The following is a 24,751-nucleotide window of genomic DNA, read 5'->3' as shown; positions in this document are numbered from 1 at the left end:
TACTCAAGCCGAAGCTCGAAGTACGTGGCATAGAAATATTCCTCCGGTTCTAAAGTAATGGCTTCCCAACATCCTTGAGCACCTACCGATATACCTCGAACTATGGCCCTTAGGTACGTGGTAGGGGGGGGGGGGGGCGAACCCAAATAAGTGGTCCAGTTGTGAGGCTCTCTCCCAAACTATGGTTCAGTGAGACAGCCCAGCAACGTGAAGACCAGGACAATATAGGTAAGGGATGTTTTTGAAAACATGTTCAATATGCAAAATAAATCAGATGGCTCTAATGCAAGTCCTAAAGAGATAGATTAAAATGAAGAGAAGCATACACTTGCATACATTGTTTTGCATTCAATCCCTAAAATTGAGGAGAGTTGTATTTCAGACCTAAGTCTAATGTGAGCATGGAATAATCTCCTCAATATGGTCCTACCAAACCATACTTAAATCCTATATGCAATGATGTCAGCTTAGAACAGAGTCTAGGCTCCTAAGGTTTGCATGGAAATATAGCTGACATATGTTAGAATAAAGACTCAGAAAATATTAAAGCAAAGAAAAGACATCAAATTTGACCAGACGGAGACGAGTCCCATCACGGTCGCCAAAACTGTGATCATCGCAAAATTTTTCCTCTCGTAATATTCTCTCTCTTCCTTCTCTTTTCCCTTTCCAGCCTCTTATTTCCTCCTTTTTGAAGGGAGAAAATAAAAGACGGAAAGAAAGAGAGAAGAGAAAAGAAAAAGAAAAGAGAAGAGGAATTCTTTTGCAGGGTCTCACTTGACCTTAATTTGAAAACATTTAAAAAACAACTCGCCTCCGTTTTGAAATATTTACGGGAAAACTGGGAGACGAGATACGCTCGTCGGTACGAGGTTCGACCGTTCATGGCGCCTTTACCAGGGGTAATCGAACCAAGGGTCGAATTTATGCCTTTTGCTTTGCTAAGAAATTATCCAAGAATTTATCCTAAGTCTAGATGCACAAAGAATCATGCTTGTGCAAATGCAAGGATGTATGCTCCTTTAGAAAATGATTTGAAAAATTTTCAAGTGTTTCTGAGATGAATCAGATAATGGAGTGAAGAAATGATTTCTAACTTTAGAACTTAAGATTTGAAGTTCTAAGTTTTTAGAATAATCAGGGCTTAGGAAAATAAATTTGGATCTTGAGAGAAATGTTTTTGAAACTGAGATAAAAAGAGAAGAGAGAAAATTTCAAAGTCATAAATGGACTTTGAATTTAGAAGTTTGAACTTGAATGAATATTTGGAATGGAATTGAATTCTAATTTTGAAGCTTTGAAACCAAAAAAATGTGGGAAATCAAAATAGAATTTTGAGAAATAGAATTGATTTGAAAGTTGGAATTTCTAGATGAAATCCGAATCCAAGATCTGGATTCTGAATAGAGTTCAAAGTTGAATTTTGGATTTAGGATCCGAAATGGGAACTTGATTTGAAATCTGGAAATGAAATGGAATTGGTTCTAAGAATTGGAATCAAGATGAAATTTGGATATGAAATTTTGAATGGAATTGGATTCAAGATTTGGAATCCAAGATGAAATTTGGATCTGAAGTCTGAGATCCAAAGTAGAATGGGATTCTGGATCCAAAATGGAATTTGGATATGTAATCTGAGATCCAAAGTAGAATTGGTTTTGGATCCTAAGGTGGATTTGGATCTGAAGTCTGAGATCCAAAGTAGAATTGGGTTCTGGATCCTAAGGAGGATTTGGATCTGAAGTCTGAGATCCAAAGTAGAATTGGGTTCTGGATCCTAAGGAGGATTTGGATCTGAAGTCTGAGATCCAAAGTAGAATTGGGTTCTGGATCCTAAGATGGATTTAGATATGAAATCTGAGATCCAAAGTGAACTCTGGATTCTGGATCCTAAATGGAATTTTGATCTGTAATATGAGATCCAAGGTGGAATTGGAATCTGGATCCTTGAATGGATTCGGGTCTGAATCGGAGATCCAAGATGGAATCGGGTCCTGGATCCTAAAAATGGATTTGGATCTGAAGTCTGAGATCCAAAGTGAAGTGTGGATTCTGGATCCTAAATGGAATTTGGATCTGTAAAGTCCAAATAGGATTTTTAAAGATGGATCTGGGTTTTGAAAACCCAGATTGAAATTTTAAAACTTTAGGAAGATTTAGTTTTTGAGATTCATAATCAATCTCAGACTGTAATTGAGGATAAGAAGATAAACTTGAGTTTGATTTTGAGAATGAATCAGAAACTTCAAAGTTAAATTTGAACTTTGAAATTGGGTTGGAATTTTGAATATAAAATGATTTTGAAATTTCAAAGTCAAATTGGACTTTGAAATTTAGATAGAATTGAAATTTGAAATAGGAGGTTGAAGAAAGATGCTCAAAATCACTTGGGTTTTTGAAAGGAATTTTTGAAAATATGATGCAATTCTACCCTAAATGATGAATGAATTTAAAGAGTTTGAATTTGGAACTTGAAAAGCTATTTCATTCTTTAAATGAATTAAGAATGAGGTTGAAGATATAATATATCCCTGACTATGGTCATTGGATATATTATATAATAACCACATTTAAATTCAAGTGAAGAATGAAACACATTTTTGGGTGCTTTTATAGAATTTAAAATGAAATTAACTCTCAATATACCCTGACTATGGCCATTGGTATATATATTGAATTAATTTTAGATTAAATTCTCATAAAAGAGGAAAATATTTAAAGAAAATATGATGATTTTGAAAAACGATCCAGTGTGAATCGAGTGTTATTTTATAAAAGATAAAAATACTAAGTCTTGTTTATATCCCGACTATGGCCGTTGATGTAAATCTTCAACTTAGTATTTAATTACCTCTTATGAAATGGTGCACGTGCCATTCGTGTTTCACCATTGTGAGAATTTTGAGAAATAAAGGCAAAAATGCATGAAAACAAACAATTCATGATATTTTACAATACTCATTCATTCTACCTAAAGCAGGAAATGTAAATTTTCATTCAAATCTAGCGATTACAACATAAAAATCAAGTTTACAACCCCAAGTAATGATATCTTTCACATATTTCCTGCAAAACAAACGGGTTAGTAATGAAAGGAGAAGGAAAATTTTGCACATATCATACAGATGTTAATGGTAACGTGCTCATGTGCAAAGATATACATGATGGAAAGATGAGAAATGATATATATACATATCTATGTATATACATATGTATATGTGGGGGTATATGTATATACATGCATGACATATATACATATATATATATATATATATATATATATATATATATATATATATATATATATATATATATATATATATATATATATATATATATATATATATCGAGTATATCTTTATATATCTGATTCTAACAAATGCTGCAAATATCTGTCTTCATTCCAGCTACAGCCAATTGGCTGCAATTGGGGCCTTCCCTGATGAGATGCTAAGGTTTTAAACGGGGTATCTCATACCCAGGTAATGCATGCATCAACCTTATTCCCATACCATTCCCAGATTCACTAATGAATTGAAAAGACTGATATCAACAACCGATACATCTTGAATAACACTTGCTGAAACCATGTCTAGAACTTTGAGTTTTACCTCATGTTCATATAGTGATCCCAATTCTACTGCTTAACCAATGACCATGCGCTGGGATGTGTTGAGAGATGAAGACAATGGTACATGGAGAAATGATAGGATAAAGTCGCAGAAATACAAGTGATTAACATGCATGTGCCATCACGACAGATGATGGAATTGAAAGCTAGTTGTGCAGAAACTAATATACTATGGTAGGTATAAAAGCAGGACAATGAACAACAATGTAATACATAAATGACAAACATGATATAAAGATGCTGGAGATGATATGGCAAAAGTTTGGAGGTGGGCTATAGAGAGATGTGAGAGTAGACATCATCAGTGAGTGCAAAATGATAAAGTGAATGGTATAAGGTGGAGCAAAGCATGATTTGCAGGGAGATGGTGAAAAGGGAAGGTAGTGGTTAACAAGATTATGGTAGGATATATGTGGATAATTGACAGTGTAAATGTATGCTATAAACCTGTAATAAAAAATAAATCAAATCAAAACTGTATTGCCCTCAAGGATAGACTGATCATACTTATAAAGTGGGGTTTTCTCAGCAAATGTCAATAGTACATATATACTTCATGCCCATGGAAGATAGAAAATAAAACAGAAATTCTAGAATGCTGAAAGAGATTGATTTTCATACTAGAAACCTACCATTGAGGCAAAGTGTAATCTGTAGGGTATTTAAAGTCACAATCTTTATAATTGACTAGAAATGAAGAAAGGTAAATCATAGTAAAAAGAAAAATGTTACCATTGGGGAGCAGGATGAAAGGTAGAGATCATGTAGATAAAATCTCTCATAATCTCATGATTGGAGATAACTAAACCTTTTGTGTCTTAGATGGGCTTCAAAACTCTTATTTAACAAGGCCATCTGCCAATACAAATTTAAGAATATTTTCAGCATGTATTTCTACTAGTGGAGAAATAACAATTGTAATAACTTCAAACCATAGACTCATGCCAGGAAATTAAGGCTTGACAGGATTTTCTGGAAAGCATTCTAAAATGCAATAATATTTACCACTGTCTACGTAATCTCAGGTGTAGCTCATGTCTAAACAACTCATATTTCTAACAGCATAAATCTTAAAAAGAAAAAATATGTTGCTCGTGTATATATGGCAGCCTCTACACCCAACAACACATGCGTCCATGGTTCTGAGCTCCGTTGGTTCGAGGTAGAGATTTCCATTTACAACTACAAGAGTCAGCATCAAGAATTACAGTTCTTGAATAAGAAGTGCTGGCATTCATTAGACCTTAGCAAACAACAGATGATACATACATACCTGGATATTAGATTAACCATCTATTCTTTTTCGTTAATGGCAAAGGGTTCAACCAGCAATATTTAAAGTTACAACAACGAAGAGAGATAAATCAAGTACTGAGCTTCACTAACACAAACCTCATCATCTTCTGGCTTCAAGTAAGGATTTAACAGAGCCTTCCACTTTATAATGACATTTTTTTTTGGATTAGTAAGTAATTCTTCTGGAATGCTCAATATCTGACATATGCCACGAAATGCATGAAGAAGGCTATCCCAAACAATGCTTCAAGAGGTTATTGACAGCTTCTGGTTGATTAACATATAATGACTTCTTGAGAAGTCTTGACTGGAAAGCCAATCTTATGCAGACGAAGGCATGGGTTACCAATAACAATCATATGAAATGTAAAGTCAGAGTATTCACCAAAAACAACTTCTTTTATTCATCTCAAACCTGAACTATAAGTATTTGGATCCTGGCTTGAGGATGCTCTGGAGCTTAACTTGGATGCTGTGAAACAGTCTAGTGCCTGTTAGTGACCAATTTTCATCGTTGCACATTGATGGAACACGAAATACTCAATTATTAAAGGTGCTCTCATCTGCTGCTATCGGCCACTACTCTCTGCTGCATGTCGATCTTTGAACCGAATGTCAACAAATGCTAATCAATTTTAACGGATGCCAATAGATGTGAATCAGACTTAAGGCTAGCAAAGGTTAGTAAATGTGAACAACACTCAGAACATTAGGATTATTTAGAATATAAATACAGATAGCAATCCGACCATTGGCAAATATTGTATGAATATGACCCTGGAAAAAAAAGTGCTTGATGCTTGATGCTTGATGATGTTATATGACATTTATGAAACGTAGAGGTGATATGCAAATGTACAGGTATGTCGTATGAAAGAATTCAGGATCCCATCATGCCATGGTGAGTGAAACATTACTATAAACAATAATAATGCATAGAGAACTAAACTGATATATAAAAAATTAATCATTGTAAAATACAGTTGATGAGCTGCTTTGTCTGTACTGCCATCCGCAAATTGCTTCAAACAAACTGATCTTGGTGGCTACAGCGGGATTAACTTGTTGAATCTCTTGTGCCTCACAGTAGCAATCACATTGATACAATGTGGTCAAGCACGATGATCGTGACTGGATGTCGTGCTAAGTAGCGCGCAAGTGTAAATATTGACATACATATGGAATCTATAAATTGCAGTGGATGAAAAGGAAAACAGAAAAGGAAAATGAAAACAATCGCATGATGCAAAATAGAAGTGTAATGGATAAGATGCAATGGGGCCATGATGCTGGATGCAGATGAGAAATCACGGTGAATTTGGGCATAACAAATAACGAATACACAGAACAGGAGATCGGAAACCAAACAGTGCATCGAACCCAAAAAGAGATCCATATACAAACCGATTATCCAAAAGGGAATCTAAAACCATATGCAAACAGAAGATCATAATAAGAAAGAGAAGTCAGAAATAAAACAAGCTATACATTGAGATGGTAAGCGAGAAACAAAAAAAAATAAAAAAATAAAAAAAAAGAAAATGTCGGAATCGGTTATTCCATCGATATAGCAGATGGTAGGTTGGTCCTGCTAAGAGCAGGTCAATCACACCACGGATGCCTCAGAATATAGAAGAGGAACAAGAAACCTACGCAGGATTACTAAAAAAAGAAACCTATACCGAAAATCAAAGGGAAATAGGGAGATAGGCACTTACCTTCGGCTGCTTCTATTGGGAGCTGAAGGTTTTTCGATCCTTTAAAGGAGAGTTGAGAGAGGAGAGGGGCGATCTTCTTTGAATCGCTTGGAGTCTCTGGTTCACTTATGTTGCCAGAGCTGAAGACCCTTTGATCCGAACAGAGAAATACTAAAAGAAGAAGAGGAAAAAGGAGGTAGAGAAGAAGCCGGGTGGAGGGGTGAAGAAGCGGTGGTGAGAGGCGATCAGAAGAAGAAGAAGCACATGGAGAGGTAAAAGTTGGATCGTATGCGAGAGAGAGAAGGCTGTGGAGGGGTGAAAACGATGGTTTAGGGTTTCCTCATTGTCCCCTTGTTAAGGAGAGGGGACAATGGTTCGGGAAGGGTAGGTAGTTGAGGATGAAGGGCCAAGGTGACGACCGCTGGTGATGGAAGGTGGAGATGGAGATGGATCGAGCGGCAATGAAGGGGAGATACCAGAGTGAGGGAGGCGGCTCTCTTTCGCCTTTTTCTCATTTACGAAGGGTTTTCAAACCCTAAAAGAGGATTTTGCATATGACCCCCTCTGATTTTTGAGTTTTTACAAAAAAGGAACTCCAGAGGCTTTTTAACAAAAATTTGATTTTTAAAGTTTAAACTAATTCATTTTTCTCGAAATTTTTCCATTTTTTTTTTGGGTTTTTGGTGTTATTTTTTCATTTTTTTGTATTTTTAAGTAGAAATCCTAAGATTTGTGAGAAAATAAGGATTAAAACTAATTTTTTTGTGTTTTTGCAAAAATATTTACAAAAGGGAATTTTTCTGAGCACTAAAAGCTATTTTGAGAAAATTTCTTCAAAAATGGGTTTATGTCTGGATTTTTAAGAAATATTCAAGGTTTATAACCTCAAACTGAGAAATATAGGGGTGGGGATTCAACAGAGTGCCAGATGAGTTGCCCGAGCCGTTTAGAACCATTTTTGGTATTGTTTGTATTTTTAATTTGGAAATTGGACAACAAGGCTCAGATTTGGAAAAACACTGGGTTTGAACCCGGAATTGAATTTGAATATATCAATATGGGATTCAGTCCAAAAATCTGAAGAATGACTGAAATTTAGTTTTGAAATCGCTTTGATTTTCTCAGAAGACGGGGTTAGGGGCAAAAGGGTCATTTTGTAAATTTTTGAAAAATTTGAGGTGTTCACACCCGTACAAAGCTTTGTATGGCAGACCATGCAGATCCCCGGTGTACTGGGATGAGGTTGGAGTGCGAGTAGTGGAGTCTTCAGAGGCCCTCCAGCACTACTCGAACCAAGTGTGGTTGATCCAGAAACAGTTGGTTGTGGCATAGAGCAGGCAAAAGAGCTATGCCAATCAATGATGTAGGGAGCTTAGTTTTGCCATGGGTGATCATGTGTTTGATCGGATCTCGCTTACAAAGAGTGTGTTCCAATTATGGAAGAAAGAGAAGTTGACCCCTCAGTTTGTTGGACCTTTCGAAATTCTTGAGCGTGTTCGTGAGTCAGCTTATCGTGTAGCATTTCTTCCTCAGTTTTCTCAGATTCACATCTTCCACGTCTCGATGTGGATCACTAGGAGAGGATACTTTGTAATAAGTCAATCCTGTTCGTGAAGGTGTGTTGGCAGCATTATGAACTGGACGAGTGCACCTGGGAGCCCGAGGCCGATATCCATGATCGCTACCCATATTTATTCGATATGTTTTAATTTCACAGACAAAATTCTTTTAAGGGGGTAGAAATATAATATCGTGTGCTTTTTCATGATTTTTAATTTTGAAAATTTTTAAGTGTTTGATGAAAATGATAAAAATCATGAAAAATATCCTTAAATATGGGTGACGTTAGCTAGGTCTGGGTGTTGTGGTCCATATCCCACTGACAAGACCTAGATGAGAAATTAATATTTGATGTTTTTAATCTTGAAATTCGAGCAAAATTCAAGTTAAATTTAGGCGAAATTCAGAGGCAAAAATCAGGTAAGTATATCGTTAGATGCTTCTCATAATTCTGAGAACATTGGCATTTTATTTTTCTAAATTTGGGTTATGATTGACACAAAAAACACATTTTTCAAAAATGACCTGCCTCTATTTTTTTGTCTTTTTCTGGATTGGATCAGACTGGATCCGCTTTGTTTGATCTAAGTTAATATGGATATGAACCCAAAAAATGATCCATATTGACAATGATCTGGTCAAGGTTGAATCCATATGGATTTGGATCTTGAATCCAAATTTAGATAAAAAATCCATCCATGGCAATTTTAAAACTATTTTGAATTTAAAATTTAAAAACAACTTTAAAGTAGAATAAGGATGAGGTAGAATTCTATTTGGGGTAGAACTCTACCTTATATGGGATTCCAGAACCCCCTTGGAATATTCTTTAAGAATATTAAAATAAAATAAAATAAAAGATAAAAACTAAATGGATAAGGTAGAAGGTAGAGTTCTACATATGGTAGAACTCTACCCATATGAGAGGCCTCTAGAGGAGACATCACCCCCTGTCTGGAAGACCTAAAAAAAAGATTTATATAAGGGGTCTAACTCCTTTCTCTCTCTAGATAATGTTTTCTATAGAGAGAGAGAGAGATGGGGGGAGAGAGAGAAGAAAAAGTGGAAAAGAAAGAAAAGAAAGGAAGAAAAGAGAAAAAGAAGAGAAAGGAGAGGGAGAAATTCATCTTTCTCATCGATCATCCTTTGTTTTTTGATCTTTTTCCATATCTGAACTAAGGTACGGGTTTCTCTCTAGATTCAAATGGGGAGAAACAGTTTTAAATCTAATTCATGTGAAATTTTAGATGGAAAAAGGAAAATCTGATTAAAAAACATGTATAAATATATGCTTTGATTTATGATTTCATGTATTATGACTTGATGAAAGCATGCCATCGATTTTTCCGAGTTTAAGCATGCATTAATCTATGTTCAAGCGATCGATCTCTTCTTTTTAGCGAAGCGTGCTGAATATATATATATATATATATATATATATATATATATATATATATATATATATATATATATATATATATATATATATATATATATATATATATATATATATATATATGGAACGACCATGATTTTTGGATGATCCATCTATGTTCTTGAAAGAAAAAATAGATGTTTATAGTTTGGGATCAGATTTGATATAAACCAGGCTTGCCGATTGGTATATAGTTTTTTTTTTGGCTGATCAGATCGGCACCCTATGTGGGTGAAGTTTGGTCAGACTTGTCGTGTGTGCATAGTTTAATCAGATCTGGTTAAGACCCGCCATACGTTAGCTTCATGTCTGAGATTAGATTTGTTTTCAAGTTTTATGGATATGTTGAATTCATTGGTTGTTGAAAAATCTGATTCTATTATGATCAAAACTGTTTTGATGCTATTAAAACAGGTTTGATGCTTTTATGTTATGGAAAAAACAACAACCAGGTTTCATGTTGTTATGGTCAAAACTATTTTCATGCTGTTATGTTATGATACTGAATTTATGTTGTCATGTACACTGCCATCCAAACTGAATATATGTTGTTGTGGAAACTGTTATTAGATTGGTATATGCGTGTCTTGTTGACTGATTTTCCAAACTGATTATTTTGTTAAAAGTGTTGGTTGTTATTGAACTGTATACACATGTTTAATTGTCTATCAACAAATCTGATTATTTTTGTTGTAAGTGTGGACTGTCATCGGCCGTATAAAGATGGGTTTTCATGTGTTGTTCAGGGCAGCACTTTGTTGCACACTTGTGCATCATTTCCATATTGTCAACAACATGCTGATGTGCACGATTTTGCAGCAGCAACAACAACATGCTGCTGACAGCATGTTGCAGCTCACATTAGTGCAGCAACGACATGTTGTTGACAACATGACATTGAACACGGTTCTGATATAGAATAAAGATCATATTTGCCAGTCTTTGAAGGTGTACAATCTGACCAGATTTGTGCACTGTTTATGCACATGCCTTTTGATTGTATTTGACACTGATTGCACGTGTGATCCTATCAGATTATCGAATGGCGAGTTATGTGCAATCTGATCAAATTTGTTAGAGGGTGTGTTTGTGCATCCCGATCAGATTGGTAGTATATTTTTTTTTCTGAACAATGTTGTTATGTTCAAACATGCATTCATATGGACTATAGGGTGCTATATACGTTTTGTATTTGAATATGCATGTTTATGCATTCAATTACTATGTTGCAAATATGTATATCATACATGATCATGCATAATATTCACATTTTATTTATCTTCATTTATGCATGATCCATGATAAAATCACATTAAAAACCCATCTTTGTCATTGTTTTCGAGAATTCACTTCGAGATTAAATTTTCCAAAAAAAATGCATTTTCTGGTTCGACCCTGCATTTTTTGGTATTTTTATTAGTTTTAAAATTTTCTTAATTATAGTTAGATTAGGACTTAATTATTTTGAATTAGTTTTAGAAAAATATCCCTTTGAAAAACACGTTTTAAGAAGAGACCTGTTTTGAAAATTGAGAAAAATTATCGGACTCTTTTTGAAATTTCGAATTCTAACCTAATTAGGGATTATAAATTGTATGCTTTTAGCTGGAGAAAATGGTTTTTTTTTTTCAGCAGCCTCAAGCCCTCCTCTCACTTGCCCCTTCTCTTCTCTTCTTCTTACTCCCTTCCTTTCTCTCCTTGTTGATTTTTATGCTTCTTCTTCTTCTTCTTCCTTCTTTTAATCTTATTGCTTCTAGCCCTTCTCATTGTCGGCAATACAGTCTTTTCATCGGGGAGGTACTTGCTTGCAGCTGGGATTAGCCATCTTCTCTTCTCATCCAATCCGTAGGAAGCGGATCGTTAGGTTTGATTCTTTCTCCCCCGTTTCACCGTAGATCTAGTTTTGCATCGCATAAAGCATATCATCACATGTAGTTTTATTAGATCATTGCATCATCTGCATGTTAATATAGTTTAGTTTATGTTTTTTATCTGAAAAAAAAAAGAAAAAGAAAAATATATTTGGTTTTGATAGTTTAATCATTTTCTGGATTTAATCATTGAAAAATCTTGATTTAGGTAGATCATTAGTTTTAATATAGGTTTTATATTTTGTTTTCTTGATTTGTGATTAGTTTTAGATTAGTTTAGGATTAGATTTATTTTAGAAACGGTTGCAGCACATTTTATTTATTTATTCGGTGTTTTGTTTCTTGTTTAGATCACGTAAATAATTTTTTTTATTAGCTGAATAGTTTTTATCATTTTTCTGAAATTCAATCAAGTAGTTTGTTGTTTATTTTCAATACCAGGTTAGTTTAGCTATTGTTAATCTATGTTCTAGATGTTTTAGTTCATTAGTTTACTTGTTTTAGTTTTTTTTTTTACTTAAATAAATTGCTTCAACCAATTCGGTAGTTATAGTTTAGAATTATTTTTTTTTACAACGTGATTAGTCGTAGATTACTTGCAGCCTTTAAGTCATTAGCCGTCAGCAACGTTTTTGTTTTTTTAGTTTTTTAGTTTCTTTGCAGCAATGTTTCTTTAGTTGTTTTGAATTAACATTTCTTTTATTATTTTACTAGTCATTTTTTTTAGTATCCGAGTTCATTAGACTTTCCTTTTTTTGTGCCTTATTAGTTAAGCCCATTAGTCATGTATCCCATAAGGTATTTCAATTAACATAGTGTATTTCCTTAGGTTATTTCACTACAACAATCGTTGATTTCGTTTAATTTTTTTAGTTCTTATCTCATTAGTGGTTACTTTATTACTTTACCTCATTAGTTATTTACCTTAGACAGTCTTTGTGTTGCATATGATTTGTAGAGTATTGCATTAGATTTTCATGGGTGATAGGTTAGTTCATGATAATTAATTATTGCTAATTTTTCTTTGATTCACGTCAATGCTGTTTGTTTATTTAATAAGACTGGTAACAATTAGGTTAATTCCCATTCATTAAAGTTAATTAAAATCCCAGCCGAGTCAATGCTTTTGATTGTTAACATAATTCTTTTTGTGATAGTTTAGGTTATTTGTTGTTGTACGTTGGTTAGTTTTATTAGTTTAATTTGTGTTTTAACAATCCATATAGCATCCTCTGTTATGTGTTATTCAATAGTTAGTTAGTTGTTTTAATCTTGCATAAAGTCTAATAACTAGATTTAATTGATTCGGATTAGCCGATTAGCATAGTTTATTAGTTAATTTTCCTGATTTAGTTCTTGTTAATTTTTATTAATTTGTTGATATTAGTATAAATTAATTAGTTAAGTAGTTTGTCATGTTCAACTGAGTGCTTTCTTGATCTTTAGAGTTAATTAGGTTCTTGATTTATTGAATTAGTTAATCATAGTTTGTTAGGAATTAGTTTTTTGATTAATTAGTTAGGTTGTTTTGCGATTTTGTCTTTTAGTGTTAGTTATATTAGTTTGTTCATAGTTAGTGCTTGTTAATAGTTTGTTTTAGTTAGTTTAATTCTTGTCCTTGCTAAATTTTTAGTGATTAGTTAATCAATTCTTGTTTAGTTCTATTTGTACTGCTTTGTTTCACATTTTTATTTTTTCAAGGAAGTGTTTGGACATGCGTTGAGCCCCTTTTCGTACCCTCGAAGTATCTTCTGAGCTCCTTTCAGGCCCTCAAAAAGTGCCCTTAGAGATCCCTTTAGCAAACCATGCAAAAGTGTTCGACCTAGTTAACCAAAGTTAAAAGGGGAGGGACAAGAAGACTCAAAGCACCAAAGCCTTTTTTTTCTTTTTAGATTAGCATTTCATTTATTTTATTTATTAATTGGGTCTATAATAAAACCATTTATTTATTTGTTTAAGCCCTCTGCAGGGGCAACACTCTTAGTTATTTATTTAATTAATTAAATTTTCTTTTTTTTTTGCAATAAAGAGTAGTTTAGATTGTGTGCTTGAATACAAAGTATTTTTCGTTCCCTAAGTTCGATCCGGACTCCACCACTTGTGCGAGCCAGTTTTTATATTTTTTGTGTCTGGCTTTCACTTGATTTTAATTAAAAATATTATTTTAAAAAGCGTTTTCCAAAACTCACACCAAATTTTGGCACAGTTGCCGGGGAACGACGATTAATACGAGTATTCACTTTATTGTCATTGTGTTGCACATGAAATCTCGGAGAGCCTTGAAACGTGCCATAGGTATGGGACTTGGTGCGGTGCATGGGGTTGAAGAGACGTATGCATGCCACTGATAGTGTCGTGTGCCTGAGCTTGGCACGGGGCTGTGCAAAGGGGTGTGGCATGTGCACGGGTTGGTGCAACGTAGGTGCTGAAAAGATGTTTGCATGTCACTGATTGTGTCATGTGCCTGAGCTTGGCACTAGACAATGAAAGGAGTGTGTGACAGGTGCACTGGCAAGGTGCAGTGCACATTCATAAGAGGTGCGTGCATTCCACAGATAGTGTCCTGTGCTGGAGTGGGGCACAGAGCTGTGTAAGGAGTGTGGCATGTGCACAGGTGTGGTGCAGTGCAGATGCGGCAACAGATGCATGGATGTGTGTGAAGTGCGGTGGAAGTGCCCCAAGAGTGATGGATTGGTTGGTTGCGGCGTGCATGAGGCAGTCGGGCCAACCCCGTGGCAAACAGGGCTTGCCCATGTGTGCAGAGTTTGGTGCACATGCATAACAGTGGTGTCGTGTGTTGCACAGACCATCGTCGTGCGTGGTGCATGGGGCGTGTGAAGCACAGCATGCGGTGGGCACGTAGTTGCAGTGAGCTTGGTCAGGGCTTGGCATGTGCAACAATGTGCGCAGTGTGGGCATAATTGCATGCACAATCTTTGAGGCGATAATCCAACGAGCATTTGAAGTTGTTTGGGGCCAAGATCGAAGATTCACCATGTAAATGGAGTATGGGGAACACGTGGGTGAAGGCGGATTTGAAGAATTCCGAAGTTGAGAAATTTATGGTTCCCCAAGTGTTATTCGGGTTCCTCTTGCTGGCAGGGGCCTGACTCCTAAAACACCTATATAGGGGACCTCGTGTTTGAGCTGTTTGGCACATGTTGCAGCAGTTTGGCATAGGCACCCCTTATATCGCACGGGCAGCACTGGGAGTGCATGGGGGTGTCCGTGTGTAGTTCAAATCCCCCATGGGGCGTAGGCAAAGGCCTTGGGTGCGCAGGCAGGCGACTCTTGGTGCGGCGATGCAGTCCCAACCATGCCAAGTGGCATGGGGTTGTGCAAGTGAGTGCACAACGCCGGCGAACGAGTTTGGGTGGTGCTGTTCGCTATGGCAAAAAATCATCAACTGGTCTGCGGACTGGGGGTCGAAAGACCTTGTCCCTTCTGTGGTGAGGTTATGGTATGGGTGTGCCCATGGGATCGTGATCTGCTCCATGGCACGCGAGGCTAAGCCATCTGTGCGTGGTTGGCGTGGATGGCTGGAATTCATGAAGGTTTGCTCGCAATGATAGTTGGAGGCATGGCATACATCAATAAAGGCTTTGGGATGTGCCATGCTCCCCATGACCCGTGTTGGATGTTGGTTAAGTCGGTAATGCCGTGAAGGCATGTTTGAGCTATTGCCAACATGTGCTTGCTTGTGGGAGTAGTAAGGCGTGGTTGGCTTGGCGGTTGAAGGTGCTAGCCGGTATGGGACGACTGTGCATGAAAGTGGCGACCAGATACGCCATGGACCATGTTTGAAAGGACTTATTAGAAAGAAGAGTTGTTAAGTTGATGTTCCGCTGGGTAAGAAGTTTACGTGTGGGAAACACATGCTGTGAGGTTGACTAGGCCGTGAGGCCTAGTGCCGCACGGGCCTTCCTTGGCTTGAAATGCAAAAAAAATTGGCCTTGAAAAAATTAGCTTGTGACAACTGGTATTAGAGCAGAAGCATACGAGTGCCTAAGTGGTGAATGTGTTGGAGAGCCTTTGGCCGAGTTTCTCTTCATGTTGCCAAAGCATGTTCGGAGCACCAAAATCGGAGTGTGATGCTTCATGGTGGAGCTTACATGAAGGCTGGTTTGTTGGAGTGGGATTGGCCATGTGGAAGGCCAACTATATAGTCAGCTCAGAACAACAATGTGCAGTTTCTGTGTGGGCGAGAAAGATCATTGTTTTCCTTCATGCCTCGAAAGCTTTGCGAGGCACAGTGGCATACAAAATGTGTGTTTAAAAGGAATGAAGTCTTTAGGGTCAAGGCGGCACTGAAGAGGGCAGTGTTTGTTTGTTACGAGCTCAACAACCACCAAGAAGGTGCCCTATAAATCAGGGCTTATGCGCGGTAGAAGGTCGCTGTGGAATGCGGTGGACCGTTGTTGGAGTTGCTAGAGACATGCTAAGGTATGGGACTTAGTGTGTTCGAAAGCTGCAGTAACTGCGGGTTGAAGCCAAAGTGTAGGCACGCCTTTGGAGTCGAGGGTGCCTTGTGTGGTGAGGGCAGTGCGAGGAGAAGCTCGATTGTCACTCTGTGTTGAAGGCAACACGATAAGGAGTGCCTTAGTTGTTGCTCGTGTGTGCTGGCACACTCTCCATGGACCACAGTCAGGACGACTGGTGGTGTGCAGACCAGGTACGGCCAAAGAGGCATAACCTGAAGTGACCGAGTCATCGAATGGGCAACGAGGGCACATGTGTAAGGTGCTGAGACAGCAAGATGCTGTGCGGGCATGGAGACCCGTTTGAAAATGAAGACTACGCTAGGGTCCTATGATTCTGAAAAGGGAAAGGAACTAAATGGGAAGGTGCACATCATCCGGATGGATTGCGTTGTCGAAGGGAACTCCTTAGGTGTTAAGCGAAGAGATCGTCGAGGACGACGATGGCTTGAGTGGGGGAGAATGTTGCACATGAAATCTCGGAGAGCCTTGCAACGTGCCATAGGTATGGGACTTGGTGCAGTGCATGGGGTTGAAGAGACGTATGCATGCCACTGATAGTATCGTGTGCCTGAGCTTGGCACTGGGTTGTGCAAAGGGGTGTGGCATGTGCACGGGTTGGTGCAACGCAGGTGCTGAAAAGGTGTGTGCATGTCACTGATTGTGTCATGTGCCTGAAATTGGCACTAGACAATGAAAGGAGTGTGTGACATGTGCACTGGCAAGGTGCAGTGCACATTCATAAGAGGTGCGTGCATGCCACAAATAGTGTCCTGTGCTGGAGTGGGGCACAAGGCTGTGCAAGGAGTGTGGCATGTGCACAGGTGTGGTGCAGTGCAGATGCGGCAACAGATGCATGGATGTGTGTGAAGTGCGGTGGAAGTGCCCCAAGAGTGATGAATTGGTTGGTTGCGGCGTGCATGAGGCAGTCGGGCCAACCCCATGGCAAACAGGCCTTGCCCATGTGTGCAGAGTTTGGTGCACATGCATAACAGTGGTGTCGTGTGTTGCACAGACCATCGTCGTGCGTGGTGCATGGGGCGTGCGAAGCACAGCATGCGGTGGGCACGTAGTTGCAGTGAGCTTGGTCAGGGCTTGGCATGTGCAGCAATGTGCGCAGTGTGGGCACAATTGCGTGCACAATCTTTGAGGCGATAATCCAACGAGCATTTGAAGTTGTTTGGGGCCAAGATCGAAGATTCACCATGTAAATGGAGTATGGGGAACGCGTGGGTGAAGGCGGATTTGAAGAATTTCGAAGTTGAGAAATTTATGGTTCCCCAAGTGTTATTCGGGTTCCTCTTGCTGGCAGGGGCCTGGCTCCTAAAACACCTATATAGGGGACCTCCTGTTTGAGCTGTTTGGCACATGTTGCAGCAGTTTGGCATAGGCACCCCCTATATCGCACGGGCAGCACTGGGAGTGCATGGGGGTGTCCGTGTGTAGTTCAAATCCCCCATGGGGCGTAGGCAAAGGCCTTAGGTGCGCAGGCAGGCGGCTCTTGGTGCGGCGATGCGGTCTCAACCATGCCAAGTAACATGGGGTTGTGCAAGTGAGTGCACAACGCCGACGAACGAGTTTGGGTGGTGCTGTTCGCTATGGCAGAAAATCATCAACTGGTCTGCGGACTGGGGGTCGAAAGACCTTGTCCCTTCTGTGGTGAGGTTATGGTATGGGTGTGCCCATGGGATCGTGATCTGTTCCATGGCACGCGAGGCTAAACCATCTGTGCGTGGTTGGCGTGGATGGCTGGAATTCATGAAGGTTGGCTCGCAATGATAGTTGGAGGCATGGCATACATCGATAAAGGCTTTGGGATGTGCCATGCTCCCTATGACCCGTGTTGGATGTTGGTTAAGTCGGTAATGCCATGAAGGCATGTTTCAGCTATTGCCAACATGTGCTTGCTTGTGGGAGTAGTAAGGCATGGTTGGCTTGGCGGTTGAAGGTGCTAGCCGGTATGGGACGGTTGTGCATGAAAGTGGCGACCGGATACGCCATGGACCATGTTCGAAAGGATTTATTAGAAAGAAGAGTTTGTTAAGTTGACGTTCCGCTGGGTAAGAAGTTTACGTGTGGGAAACACGTGCTGTGAGGTTGACTAGGCCGTGAGGCCTAGTGCCGCACGGACCTTCCTTGACTTGAAATGCAAAAAAAATTGGCCTTGGAAAAATTAGCCCGTGACAATTGTGTGTTCTCATTTTGCTTAGGTTGCTTAGTTTATTTTTCCTGTTAATTATTTCAGATTGTTTAATTTCTTTTCTGCATTTAGGTTTATAACCACGTTGCTTGTGAACCCTAGATACCAACTTACCTTTCTTGCATGACCCACCTTTTAGGATACCCTTAGAGGTGACTGCGCCCGACTGGTACCGTGCTCATAGTTTATTTTTTGCATAATATTTGTTTGGGTGCAAGTACATGGTGCTTGTTTACTGCTTTTTAGTATTATTTTTCTTTAACATGCTTTATAGTTTGTTATGGTTTGGCCGCACTGCACGTTAGGCAGGTAGAAAATATGATCTTTAGGGCGGTTGTTGCACCGGTCTACCCTCGGGTGCATGCAAGGGCGACACTCGCTTGACCCCAAACTTGCTGAGATAGTTGAGGACCCTGAGTCCCTTACTAGGAGAGCTCATCGATCCGGCCTCATGGCTCAAGATCAACAATTGACCCATCCTCTTAGGGAGTACTTCACTCTCAATGCTTAGACTTTGGCTTCCTGCATCGCGAGACCCACTGTAGGCGCGCCATAGTTCAAGATAAAGGCCAACATTATACAAATGCTATAATCTTTCTATGGCATGAACAACAAAGACCCCTACAATCATCTTGACGAGTTCCTTGAGATCTGCTCTATGGTGCGGATCAATAATTTTGAGGATGATGCGTTGAGGTTGACCTTGTTTCCGTTCTCCCCTAAGGACAAAGCCAAGCACTGGTTGAAGGTCCTTAATACTATTCAGATTACCACCTGAGAACATATGCAGTGTGAGTTCCTTAAGAAGTATTTCCCAATTGGTAAGACAAACCAATTTCGTCAAGTCATTACTAGTTTATCTCAAATTGAGGGAGAACAGTTCCATGAGACCTAGGAGAGAATGAAAGATCTTTTTCGGAAGTGTCTCCACCACCAGGTGCCCTATTGGCAACTGGTGCAATACTTTTACGATGACCTGATCGAGAAGGACAGGCAAATAGTTGACTTTTTATGTGGGGGCATACTCATACTTAAGAGCAAGGATGAGGCATCAACATTATTTGATACATTGAGCGAAAATGCTATGGATCATGCCATGTCCTCGCGACTTGATAGGACCACACCTGTTTCCAGTGGTCCTAAGAAGGGAGGGATTTATGAAGTTGGGTCCAAACATGATTTGTAAATCAAAGTGGACCAGTTGACCAGGAAAGTTGATCAATTATTGGCCAACCCAGCTTCATCAAATCAAGTAGAAAAAGTGTGTGAGTTATGTGCTAGCCATGCATACTTTGTTTCTGAGTGTCCGACAACACTGCTATATCCTAAATTCGTTAACGAGCAAGTGAATGATGCCCAAGGTTTCGTCAGACCGATGCACGACCCTTATCCACCTACCTATAACTCGGGATGGCAAAATCATCCCAACTTTGCATGATGAAATCCATGAGAGCCACCCCTCATGCCTCCCCAGACACAACACAGACAAGGTAACCTCCCACAAGGTTACTCGCGCCCCATATTTTCCCAAGCCCTCCCAAGCTTAGCTTGCCTTATCCTCAAGCGCCCACATCGAGCTCATCTTTTCAAGAAAAGTTGCTCAAGGCCTTTTCTAACATTAAGTCCAACATCAGTTCTCACATGCAATTGACAGCGAAGCTAGAGACTTAGATGGGACAGTTGGCTGAGGCCTTGAGCAAGTGAAACGAGGGAAGTCTCTCGAGTCAGTCTGTCGTCAACCCGAAGGGTAATGAACCTATGTATCACAACCTGCATCTCACAGAGTCTCACCAAGAGCAGGCCAACTCTGTTATGACCCTTCAGAGTGGGAAGGCATTCCACCCTACTCCGAAGTCGACTGTCGAGCCCACTGCCACACCTACTGACCAATCGATCTCCTCCACCAGGCCCAAGGAGAACGGGCAGGGCTCACATCATGTGCCTCCTTCATACATTCCCAGAGCTCCTTTTCCTGAGGCCTTGGCTAAACTGATTAATTTTGGTAAGCAGGGGGCGCACATGCATGAGATGCTTGACATGTTCAAGTAGGTTTATATAAACATTTCCCTGCTTGATGCTATCCAACAGGTGCCTACCTATGCAAAGTTTCTCAAATAACTTTGCATGTAGAAGAGAAAAGCAAGGTCGTTGCCCAAGACGATCTTCTTGATTGAGCAGGTGAGCTCCATGTTTCAGCACCAAGCCCCACCCAAGCTCAAAGATCCTGGGGCACCGATTATCTTGTGTGTTATAAGGAACATGACTATCGAGTGTGCATTGCTCGATCTTGGGGCAAGCATAAATATATTGTCGGGTTTCCTATATGACACCTTTGGGATTAGGGATTTAAAGCCCACGACTATTGTCTTGTAGTTGGCTGACAAATCAACCAAGCGTCTGCAAGGATTCTTGAAAGATGTTGTGATCATCGCAAAATTTTTCCTCTCATAATGTTCTCTCTCCTCCTTCTCTTTTCCTTTCCTACCTCTTATTTTCCTCCTTTTTGAAGGGAGAAAGATAAAAGACGGAAAGAAAGAGAGAAGAGAAAGAAGAGAAGAGAAGAGGAACTCTTTTGCGGGTCTCACTTGACCTTAATTTTGAAAATATTTTGAAATAACTCGCCTCCGTTTTTGAAATATTTGCGGGAAAACTGGGAGACGGGATCCGCTCGTCGGTACGAGGTTCGACCGTTCCTGGCGCCTTTACCAGGGGTAATCGAATCAAGTGTCGAATTAATGCCTTTTGCTTTGCAATGAATTTATCTAAGTATTTATCCTAAGTCTAAAATGCACAATGAATCATGCTTGTGCAAATGCAAAGATGTATGCTCTTTTTGAAAATATTTTGAAGAATTTCCAAGTGAATTAGATAAAGTGAAGAAATGTTTTCTAACTTAGAACTTAAGATTTGAAGTTCTAAGTTTTTAGAATAATCAGAGCTTAGGAAAATGAATTTGGATCTTTGAGAGAAATGATCTTAAAACTGAAAGAAAGAAAATTTCAAAGTCATAAATGGACTTTGAATTTGGAAGTTTGAACTTTGGAATAGAATTGAATTCTAACTTTGAAGTTTTTGAAGTTAGAAGGAAATGTGGGGGATCTAAAGGAATTGAGGAATCGGACTTGGAACAGTTGGAATTTCAAGATGAAATCCGAATCCAAATTCTGGATTCTGAATAGAGTTTTGAGTTGATTTTTGGATTTAAGATCTGAAATAGGAACTTTGGTTTGAATAAAAAAAATGAGACTGGCTTTGAGAATTGGAATTCAAAGTGGAATTTGGACTTGGAATTTTGAATGGAATTAGATTCAAGATGTGGAATCCAAGAAGGTATTTGGATCTGAAATCTGAGATCCGAGATAGGGTTGGACTCTGGATCCTAAGATGGAATTGGATCTGAAGTTTGAGATCCAAAGTAGAATTGGATTCTGGATCCTAAACTGGACTTGGATCTGAAATCCGAGGTCCGAGGTGAATTGGGTTCTAGATCCTAAAGAATGGATTTTGGATCTGAAGTCTGAGATCCAAAGTAGAGTTGGATTCTGGATCCTAAGAATTGGAATTGGGATCTGAATCTGAGATCCAATGGTAGAATGGGATCTGAATCCTAAATGGATTTTGGATCTGAAGTCTAAGATCCAAAGTAGCATTGGATTCTAGATCCTAGAATGGATTTGGATCTGAAGTCTGAGATCCAATGTAGGATTGGATTCTAGATCCTAAGAATTGGATTTTGGATCTGAAATTTGAGATCCAAAGTAGAATTGGATCTGGATCCTAAATGAAATTTGGATCTGTGATTGGAGATCCAAAGTGAAATAAGGGTTTGGACCCTAAATGGAATTTGGATCTGTGATGGGAGATCCAGAGTAGAATAAGGATTTGAATCCTAAATGGAATTTGGATCCGTGATTGGAGATCCAAAGTGGAATGGAGTCCTATACTTGGAAACCTGGATCCAAGTTGAGACTAGGATTTGATTTTGGATTTGGGTTTTGAGAAGTCCAAATAGGTCCTTTAAAGGTGGATCTGGGTTTTTTAGAAACCCAAATTTAAACTTGAGATTCAAACCCAAACCTTGATTGAAGATAAGGGGGATGAATTTGATTTTGAAATCAGAAGATAACTTCAAAGTTAAATTGAACTTTGATTTTGAATTTTGATTTGAATTGAAGTTTGAATATAAAATGATTTTGGAATTTCAAAGCCAAATTGGACTTTGAAATTGAGATAGATTTGAAATTTGAAATAGAAAAGATGTTCAAAAAAATCACTTTGGGTTTTTGAAAGAATTTAAAAAAAATATGATGCAATTCTACCCTATATGATGAATGAATTTGAATAAGTTTGAAATTGGACTTTGAAAAGCTATTTCATTCTTTAAATGAATTAAAATAAGATTGAAAATATAATACATCCTTGACTATGGTCATTGAGTGTATTATATGATAATATATATTTAAATTCAAAAGAAGAATAAAATACATTTTTAGTGCTTTTATAGAATTTAAAATGAAACCAACCCTCAATATACCCTGATTAAGGCCATTGGTATATATTTTGAGTTAATCCTAAGTTAAATTCTGATAAAAGAAAAAAATATTTTGAGAAAATATGATGGATTTTGAAAGTGGATCCAGTGTGGATCCAATGTTATTTCGTAAAAGATAAGAATTCTAAGTTTTGTTTACACCCCGACTATGGCCGTTGATGTAAATCGTCAACTTAGAATTAACTTACCTCTTACGAAATGGTGCACATGTCATTCGTGTTTCACCATTGTGGGGATTTTGAGAAATACAGAAAAAAATGCATGGAATAAACAATTCATGGTGTTCTATGATGCTCATCCATTCTACCTAAAGCGAGAAATGTAAATTTTCATTAAAGCCTAGCTATTACAACTCATAAAATCAAATTTACAACTTCAAATAATGACAACTTTATCCACATATTTCCTGCAAAACAGGATTAGCACTTGACAAAAATGATAAAAGAAATACAAGTGTTAATCATGTTTATGGAAGACATTTAGAAATGAGGAGGAGGTTACAATGCATATTCTATATTTATGAGAAAGTGTTCATATATACCCATGCATATATACATATTATTATATATATATAGGAAGTATCATAAGCCGAAAAAAAAAATCCTATATGTGCAATGGATAAATATGAAATGTATAGTAGTGGCTAATGAGGTGAGATGGTAGGTAAGTGAATGATGATTTAGGTGACTGTGCTGAATCTACACAGGTGCTGTAGTAATATGAGGGATAGTGTATCATGCTGCCATGGATGGAAGGTATGCAGGGTATACATCAGCACAGCTGCTGCATAACAGTGGAAGGAGATGAACATGCAGGTGGGTATGTGGCTGTGAGAGGCTCGTGCAGGGGTTTAACAGGTGAGACAACAAATGATGCTGAATGTGTTGCTAGAAATGTTCAGCTACATAGGTTAAAATATCATCCAGATGACATTTGGAAGGCAATGTGAGACAAAGGGGAAACTGTGATGAGAAGGACACACAAAAATAGAAAACACAACACTGTGCTGAGACTGCTGCTATAGCAGATGGATGCTGCAAAAAGATGCCTCAGTTAGTGAGGGAAATATAGGGATGTCATGGGAGCTGAAGTCTGTAACTGAAGTTGTGCACTCATATAATAGGCTTATATTATGCAGAAGTAAAAAATGTTGGCCGTTGGGGGTGCTATGTTTGAAGAAAATATGAATGGAGGTGCGAAACATGAGATGGGATGCTGACAGTACTGGAGTGTTCAGATGACCTAAAGGGTAATCGGTGGTTCTCAAATGCTGACAAACGATGAGAGGAAAAGCTTTTCCTATCCTAGCACAGTCCTGCAAGTTAAGCATTCAATAAACAGAATTACATGAATTTGTTCACCTGGTACCCTCCCCTTTTTATATATGAAAAACTAAAGGGTCCTTCTGACACAACCTCTATCAGAACGACCTGTAGTCATAGCGGCTCACAAGGCTTCACCCCTTTTACCCACCTGGCCAGAACACTATTAAAATGACAGTAATGTGACCGTAGTTTCGAAAACGTGATTGCCAAAAGCATTCAGTATGTCAAATATTTGTAACATGTCCCCTACATAACCCTCTTTGGCATACGTGATGATCACCATCACTCAAGGAGCTACGTGTGCATCGCATTAAACAGATATAACGTGTCATATGGATGCATTTGTCCAAGTGAGACAAAACTCCACGAAATAGTTTTGGGCATGGATTTCCTTGCTACTGAATTCCAAATAAATTCATACTCTCTTCGGAGGAGCAGAGAGGCCTGCTCTTAGGTAAAACTACCAAAGACATCGTTCTTTATGGGGCAATCCTAACTGAAGAAAGATCTTTAACATCTGCTAGGTTGCTGGGCACCATTTTCCAGAGGACCAGTGAATAACCTTCCGAGCCACACAAAGATCGTCTGATGCACTGGTAGGCAGGATATCAAAAGAAATGAAGGGAGTCAAGAGATGAAGGGTCAATGAAAACATAAACTTGATGAATAACAAAAAAAAAAAAAAAAAATCATTGTGGAATGAACT

This window comes from Nuphar pumila, chromosome 17, assembly GCF_984573655.1.
Source record: "Nuphar pumila chromosome 17, dmNupPumi1.hap1.1, whole genome shotgun sequence".
In the NCBI taxonomy this organism is placed as follows: domain Eukaryota; kingdom Viridiplantae; phylum Streptophyta; class Magnoliopsida; order Nymphaeales; family Nymphaeaceae; genus Nuphar; species Nuphar pumila.
The sequence above is the reverse complement of the archived record's forward strand: the minus strand, read 5'-3'. Positions refer to the sequence as shown.